Here is a 7,213-nt window from a genome sequence, read left to right as displayed (position 1 = left end):
GTGCAGATCCATAATAGACATATAGAAATTATTGTACGTCAAATAACATCAAAAGTGTTGGTTTCAGAAGATGGGATGTCAAATGTTTTCTAACCCGGAGAATTAATTGGATTGTTACGGGCGGAACGAATGGGGCGTGCATCTATCTTGATTGATCATGTCAGGCAACTGGATAAATTGGTCAAAGATTCTGTGAAGATAATAAGAAGTGATAATGGTTCTGAGTTCAAGAATTTGATAATGGAAGAGTTCTGTAAAAACCATGGAATCAAGCAGGAATTTTCTGCTCCTGGGACTCTACAGCAAAATGGAGTTGTTGAAAGAAAGAATAGAACTCTCATTGAAGCTGCACGTACAATGCTTGATGAAGCAAAGCTTCCAACCTATTTTTGGGCTGAAGCGGTGCAGACTGCTTGTTTTACTCAGAACGCAACACTCATTAACAAGCAAGGAAAGACACCATATGAGATGGTGAAGAAAAAGAAGCCAAATCTGAAGTATTTTCACGTATTTGGATGCAAGTGTTTTGTTCTTAAGACTCATTCTGAACAGCTATCCAAATTTGATCTAAAAGCTGATGAAGGAATCTTTGTTGGATATCCACTTTCCACAAAAGCCTTCAGAGTCTATAACTTGAGAACAAGAGTGGTCATGGAATCTATCAATGTCTCTTTTGTTGATAAGAAGATTAATAGACTTGAAGATTTCAAAGATCATGATCAGCTGAGATTTGAAAATGAAGACTTAAATTCTAATACTGAAAATCCTGACAGTCTAAATTCTGATACTGCAATCTCTGATGGATTAAACTCTGATGTTATTGAAACTGTGGTGACTACGCCAAAGGAAGATGCACCTATGCAGGGGGAGCATACTCAAGATACAACCACATCTCAAGAAGCATCAGAACATACATCTGGCTCTTCAAGATCTGATTCGTCAAGCTCTGATAAGCCAAGTGATAAGTGGCATTTTATACCACTTAGAACATCTTAAAATGGCTTAAATTGGTGCCTTAAAATCAAGTATTTTGTGTATTTGATGCGTTTTTCTAGTGTTTATGCATTTCAGGGTATTAGTTGCATTTCAGAGGAGTAATCATCAAGAATAAGCCTTGGCATGTGTTCACCATTGCAAGAGGAAAGAAATGGGCAGATTACGGTGAAGAAACGGAGCAAACTCAGGAATTTTCCAGAAGGGTCCTGAGCGCCCGCTCAGCAATGCTGAGCAGCCGCGCAGAAAGCTGAGCGCCCGCTCAGCTATGCTGAGCGGCCGCGCAGGGTCGGGAAATTAAATAATTATTTTTAGGACTTCTACTTCTGTTTGGCTTCCACTTCTATGTAATCTGAGTTTTATGGAACTATTATATAAGTAGATTTGGAGACGTTTTCACGAGAGAGGATCGTGGTTTTATGCAAGGAGCGAAGGAGATAAGGAAGAAGACCGTTTTAGCACACAGCAACGAAGAGGAAGCATATTTTCTCGTGATTCTTGTTTCATTGTAACGTTGGATGTAGTTTTCTTATTTTAAACCTATTTACTCTTGTGACGTACTCTGATTTAATATAGTTAGTTTAGTTATTATTTTCTTGTGTTTGTTTATCATGATGTCATATGAACCCATGATGACGATAAGTGCTATTATGGGCTAATCGTGATCATGGGGTTGCAACGGATTTACTATGGAATTCTTTAGTTAATTGTTTAATACTTTAGTGTGTGATGACTGTATGATATCTAGTATTGATGATGCGTATTCGTCTTATGTGCGTCGCGAACATATAAGATAGGGTGTTAATCTCTTGTGAAGCGACAGTGGATCTTGAGATTTAGAACTTGCCATGCTAGCATAGGTTCATGTACGGTGTGCATGATTAGTGGGTAACTCTAACAGTTTTATTTGCCCTGTGTAATCAAAAGGGATAACTTGTGCTTAAATCGTTGTGTTGTCAATTTCTGTAGACATATAGGAACTCAACATAATTGATGACTATTCAACTTCTATCTTAATTGTGGATGTTTGGTAGAATGGTATTAGTACAATGAAAGTTGGCTTTATTAGTTTCGTGTTATTCGATTAATATCATCACTGTCACATGCTAAAGGTAATAACAATAGCTATTGAAGGAAGTAGTAATGAAGTTGTGATCTCATGAGTGTTTTAATATTGTTAATTTGAAGTGTTAATTAAGTGATTAATTAAGTTGTTAATTATAGTTAATGTTTAGTCAACAATTCTAAGTGTTAGTGTCTTAACATTGAGAAGTAATCATACATTGGTGCGTGAGTTTAATTAGACAATAAATTAGTCTGAGTCTCTGTGGGAACGAACTAGAAAGTATTCTATTTTACTTGCGAACGCGTATACTTGCGTGAATATTAGCGCGTGATTTCGCCCTAACAAGTTTTTGGCGCCGCTACCGGGGACTCGGCGTATTTGTTTAGTTTATGTACTTACCATCATTGGTCATTAGGACTCAGTGATTAGGACGTAGTAGTTACTTATTGTTTCCGGTTGTTTTTCAGGTACTTTAGCGAGCGTTTATGCAAACTCGTTCTCGTACTCGCAAGAGGACTTTAGATACAGCTGAGGAGACAGACGAAGTTCTTGATATTCCGGAGAAGTTAGATTTTGAAGATTCGGATTCAGGAACTGAGCGGAAAGAACCAGTAAACATGGGTGATCGTATTGTTCAAGCTGATCCAGCTCTTATGGATTTTTCTCGGCCAAAAATTGATGACATTCAGTCAAGCATTCTTCATCCGGCTATTCAAGCTAACACCTTTGAAATCAAGCCGGGCACTATTCAGATGGTGCAGAATTCTGTTTCTTTTGGAGGAGCGGTGACTGAAGACCCCAACATGCACATAAGGAATTTTGTCGAGATCTGCAGCACTTTTAAGTATAATGGCGTGACTGATGAGGCTATCAAGCTGAGGCTTTTCCCATTCTCACTAAGGGACAAAGCTAAGGACTGGTTACATTCTGAACCAGCTGGGTCCATCACTACATGGCAAGATCTTGCGCAAAAGTTTCTGGTGAAGTTTTATCCGATGGCAAAGACTGCTGCTATGAGGAGTGCTCTTACTCAGTTTGCGCAGCAACCTACAGAATCTATGTGCGAAGCTTGGGAATGATACAAGGAAATGTTGAGAAAGTGTCCACATCATGGAATGCCCGATTGGATGGTGATCACTGGTTTCTATAATGGTTTGGGGGCCCAATCTCGGCCCATGCTCGATGCAGCAGCTGGAGGCGCCTTATGGGCTAAAAGCTATACTGAGGCTTATAATCTTATCGAGACTATGGCTGCAAATGAGCATCAAAACCCAATTCAGAGGATGATGCCTGGTAAGGTAGCAGGTATTCTGGAAGTCGATGCAGCCACCGCTATTGCAGCACAGCTTCAAGCGCTGTCAATGAAGGTTGATTCTCTGGCTACATATGGAGTTAATCAAATAGCTATGGTTTGTGAGCTTTGTGCAGGTTCTCATGCTACGGATCAGTGTTCTCTTTTCAACGAATCTGTTCAGTATGTGAATAATTATCAGTGATAACAGCATCCTGTGCCAGCTACCTATCATCCTAATAACAGAAATCATCCAAATTTCAGCTGGGGGAATAATCAGAATGTTATTCAGCCCCCATATCAGCAAGGCGTGAGTAAACAGTTTAACCCACCTGGATTCCAGCAACCACAACAGTATGCTCAAAAGCAATCATATCCTCAACAGGGAAGTGCAGCTGTACCTATTAGTGCTGATTTTGAGGAACTTAAGCTGTTATGCAAGAGTCAGACGGTTTCTATCAAGACCTTGGAAAATCAAATCGGTCAATTAGCCAATGCAATGCTCAATCGTCAACCTGGCACTCTTCCCAGTGACACGGAAGTACCAGGCAGGAAGGAAGCTAAAGAGCAAGTCAAGGATATTACCTTAAGGTCTGGAAAAATTGCTGATGCTGAAAAGGCAAAAGAAGGAGAAGCTGAAATTAGAGATGAAGAAGCTAAGCAAAAGGAGAAAGCGGCGGAACCAAGGAAGACTACTGTTGAACACACTCTGCCTGAGGGTAATACAGGGGAGAAACAGCTCTATCCTCCACCACCTTTTCCTAAGAGATTGCAGCAACAAAAGCTGGATAGACAGTTCGGTAAGTTTCTGGAGGTGTTCAAGAAACTTCACATCAATATACCTTTCGCTGAGGCTCTGGAGCAAATGCCTAGTTATGCGAAGTTTATGAAGAGTATTCTTTCAAGGAAGGTGAAACTGGATGACCTTGAGACCGTTGCTCTCACGGAAGAATGCAGCGCTGTTCTGCAGCAAAAGTTACCGCCAAAACTGAAAGATCCAGGTAGCTTCACCATTCCTTGCACCATTGGCAAGTTGACTTTTGACAAGTGCCTTTGTGATTTGGGAGCAAGCATCAATCTGATGCCGTTGTCGATCTTTAAAAAGTTAGATTTGCCTGATCCAAAGCCCACATACATGTCTCTACAATTGGCTGATCGTTCCATTACTTACCCAAGGGGCATAGTGGAGGATGTGCTAGTCAAGGTGGATAAGCTCTTCTTTCCTGCAGATTTTGTTATTCTGGATTTTGAGGAAGATAAGAAGATTCCCATAATCTTGGGAAGACCTTTCTTGGCTACTGGACGTACCTTGATAGATGTGCAAAAAGGTGAACTTACTGTGCGGGTACAAGATCAGGATGTGACCTTCAACGTATTCAAGGCAATGAAATTCCCTACCGAAGATGAGGAGTGCTTAAAAGTGGATGTGATTGATTCTGCGGTTACTTCGGAACTCGATCGCATGCTAATGTCTGACGCATTGGAAAAGGCCTTAGTGGGGGATTTTGACAGTGATTATGAAGATGGCAACGAGCAATTACAATATCTGAACGCTTCTCCCTGGAAGCGAAAGCTGGACATGCCGTTTGAATCTCTTGGTACTTCTGACCTCAAGAATGCTGAAGGAAAGCTCAAACCATCAATAGAGGAAGCACCTACCTTGGAGCTCAAGCCATTACCTGAACACTTGAGGTATGCTTTTTAAGGTGATGCATCTACTTTACCTGTTATTATTGCATCTGACCTTTCAGGTAGTGAGGAAGACAAGCTTTTAAGGATTTTGAGAGAATTCAAATCGGCTATTGGATGGACCATAGCAGACATCAAGGGGATAAGTCCTTCATATTGTATGTATAAAATTCTGCTAGAGGAAGGTAGTAAGCCGACTGTTGAACAGCAGCGCAGACTGAATACTATCATGAAGGAGGTGGTGAAGAAAGAAATTCTGAAATGGCTGGATGCAGGCATCATTTATCCTATTTTTGATAGTTCGTGGGTGAGCCCCGTACGATGTGTACCTAAGAAAGGAGGTATCACTGTGGTAGCAAATGAAAAGAATGAGCTCATCCCCACTCGAACAGTTACAGGATGGAGAGTATGCATGGATTATCGAAAGTTGAACAAAGCCACGAGGAAAGACCACTTTCCTCTTCCGTTCATTGATCAGATGCTTGACAGGTTGGCTGGTCACGAGTATTTTTGTCTTCTGGATGGCTATTCTGGGTATAATCAGATTTGTATTGCACCAGAGGATTAGGAAAAGACTACCTTCACTTGTCTATTTGGCACGTTTGCTTTTCACAGAGTTTCGTTTGGGTTATGAGGCGCCCCAGCCACTTTTCAGAGATGTATGATGGCTATATTCTCTGACATGATTGGAAATAATGTCGAGGTGTTCATGGACGACTTCTCCGTCTTTGGACATTCGTATGATGAATGTTTGAATAATCTTCGCGCCGTACTCAAAAGGTGCGTGGAAAATAATTTGGTGCTCAATTGGGAGAAATGTCATTTTATGGTGCGTGAAGGCATTATTCTTGGGCATAAGGTCTCTAGCAAGAGTCTGGAAGTGGACAAGGCCAAGGTGGGAGTCATTGAAAATCTTCCACCACCTAATTCTGTGAAAGGAATCCGTAGTTTTCTTGGTCATGCGGGTTTTTATCGGCGATTCATCAAGGACTTTTCAAAGACATCTAAGCCGTTGTGCAAATTGCTTGAGAAAGATGTGCCTTTCAAATTTGATGATGAATGTTTGGCGGCATTCGAGACTCTCAAGAAGAGTTTGATCACTGCACCAGTTATTACAGCACCAGACTGGACAGAGCCGTTTGAGATGATGTGTGATGCGAGTGATTATGCGGTAGGTGTAGTTCTGGGACAGTGCACGAATAATCTCTTTCATGTGGTCTACTATGCGAGTAAGACCTTAAATGGGGCCCAAATGAACTACACCACTACGGAGAAGGAGCTCTTGGCTATAGTCTTTGGTTTCGAGAAATTTTGATCTTATCTGCTTGGTACTAAAGTAACAGTATTCACTGATCATGCGGCCATTCGCTATCTGGTTTCCAAGAAGGATTCGAAGCCGAGACTCATTCGTTGGGTGCTCTTACTTTAGGAATTTGAGTTAGAGATCAAGGATAGAAAATGTACTGAGAATCAAGTAGCTGACCATCTCTCTAGGTTGGAGAATCCCGATTCTACTTCACAAGATAGGACATTAATCAATGAATCTTTTCCGGATGAGCAGTTGTTTATAGTTCAGGAGGAAGAACCATGGTTTGCAGATATTGTAAACTATCTCGTCAGCAATATAATGCCTCCTAATTTGACCTCCACTCAAAAGAAGAAGTTTCTACATGAGGTGAAGTGGTATATGTGGGATGAACCATATTTGTTTAGACAGGGAGCTGACCAGATTATCAGGAGATGCATCCCGTTCTGTGAGACGGAGGGGATATTACGAGACTGCCACTCCACGGTTTATGGTGGACACTATGGTGGTGAGAAGACGGCAGCTCGTATTCTGCAAGCAGGTTTTTTCTGGCCTACTTTGTTTAAGGATGCTCATCAGTTTGTTTTAAGGTGTGATCGTTGCCAAAGAATGGGAAATTTGACGAGAAAGGATGAGATGCCGTTAAATGTGATGCTTGAAGTCGAGGTCTTTGATGTTTGGGGAATCGATTTCATGGGGCCTTTTGTCTCATCCTGCAATAATCAGTGTATCTTGCTGGCAGTCGATTATATCTCAAAATGGGTAAAAGTCAAAGCTTTACCGATAAATGATGCAAAGGCAGTGCTAAATTTTCTTCATAAGCAGATTTTTACAAGGTTTGGAACACCTCGGGTAATTATAAGTGATG

At 41.1% G+C, this 7,213-nt stretch overlaps 1 non-coding gene across 1 annotated transcript; it reads right to left on the bottom strand.

Annotated features, from left to right (window-relative positions):
- Positions 1–3,069: 3,069 nt before the first annotated feature.
- Positions 3,070–3,176, bottom strand: LOC141722503 (small nucleolar RNA R71). The gene has a single exon (XR_012575521.1). It is a non-coding gene; the product is annotated as a small nucleolar RNA R71 (small nucleolar RNA).
- Positions 3,177–7,213: the final 4,037 nt, after the last annotated feature.

This window comes from Apium graveolens, chromosome 4 (assembly GCF_009905375.1).
Source record: "Apium graveolens cultivar Ventura chromosome 4, ASM990537v1, whole genome shotgun sequence".
NCBI lineage: Eukaryota > Viridiplantae > Streptophyta > Magnoliopsida > Apiales > Apiaceae > Apium > Apium graveolens.
Note: the sequence above shows the minus strand (reverse complement) of the source record. Positions and strands in the feature narration are given on the sequence as shown.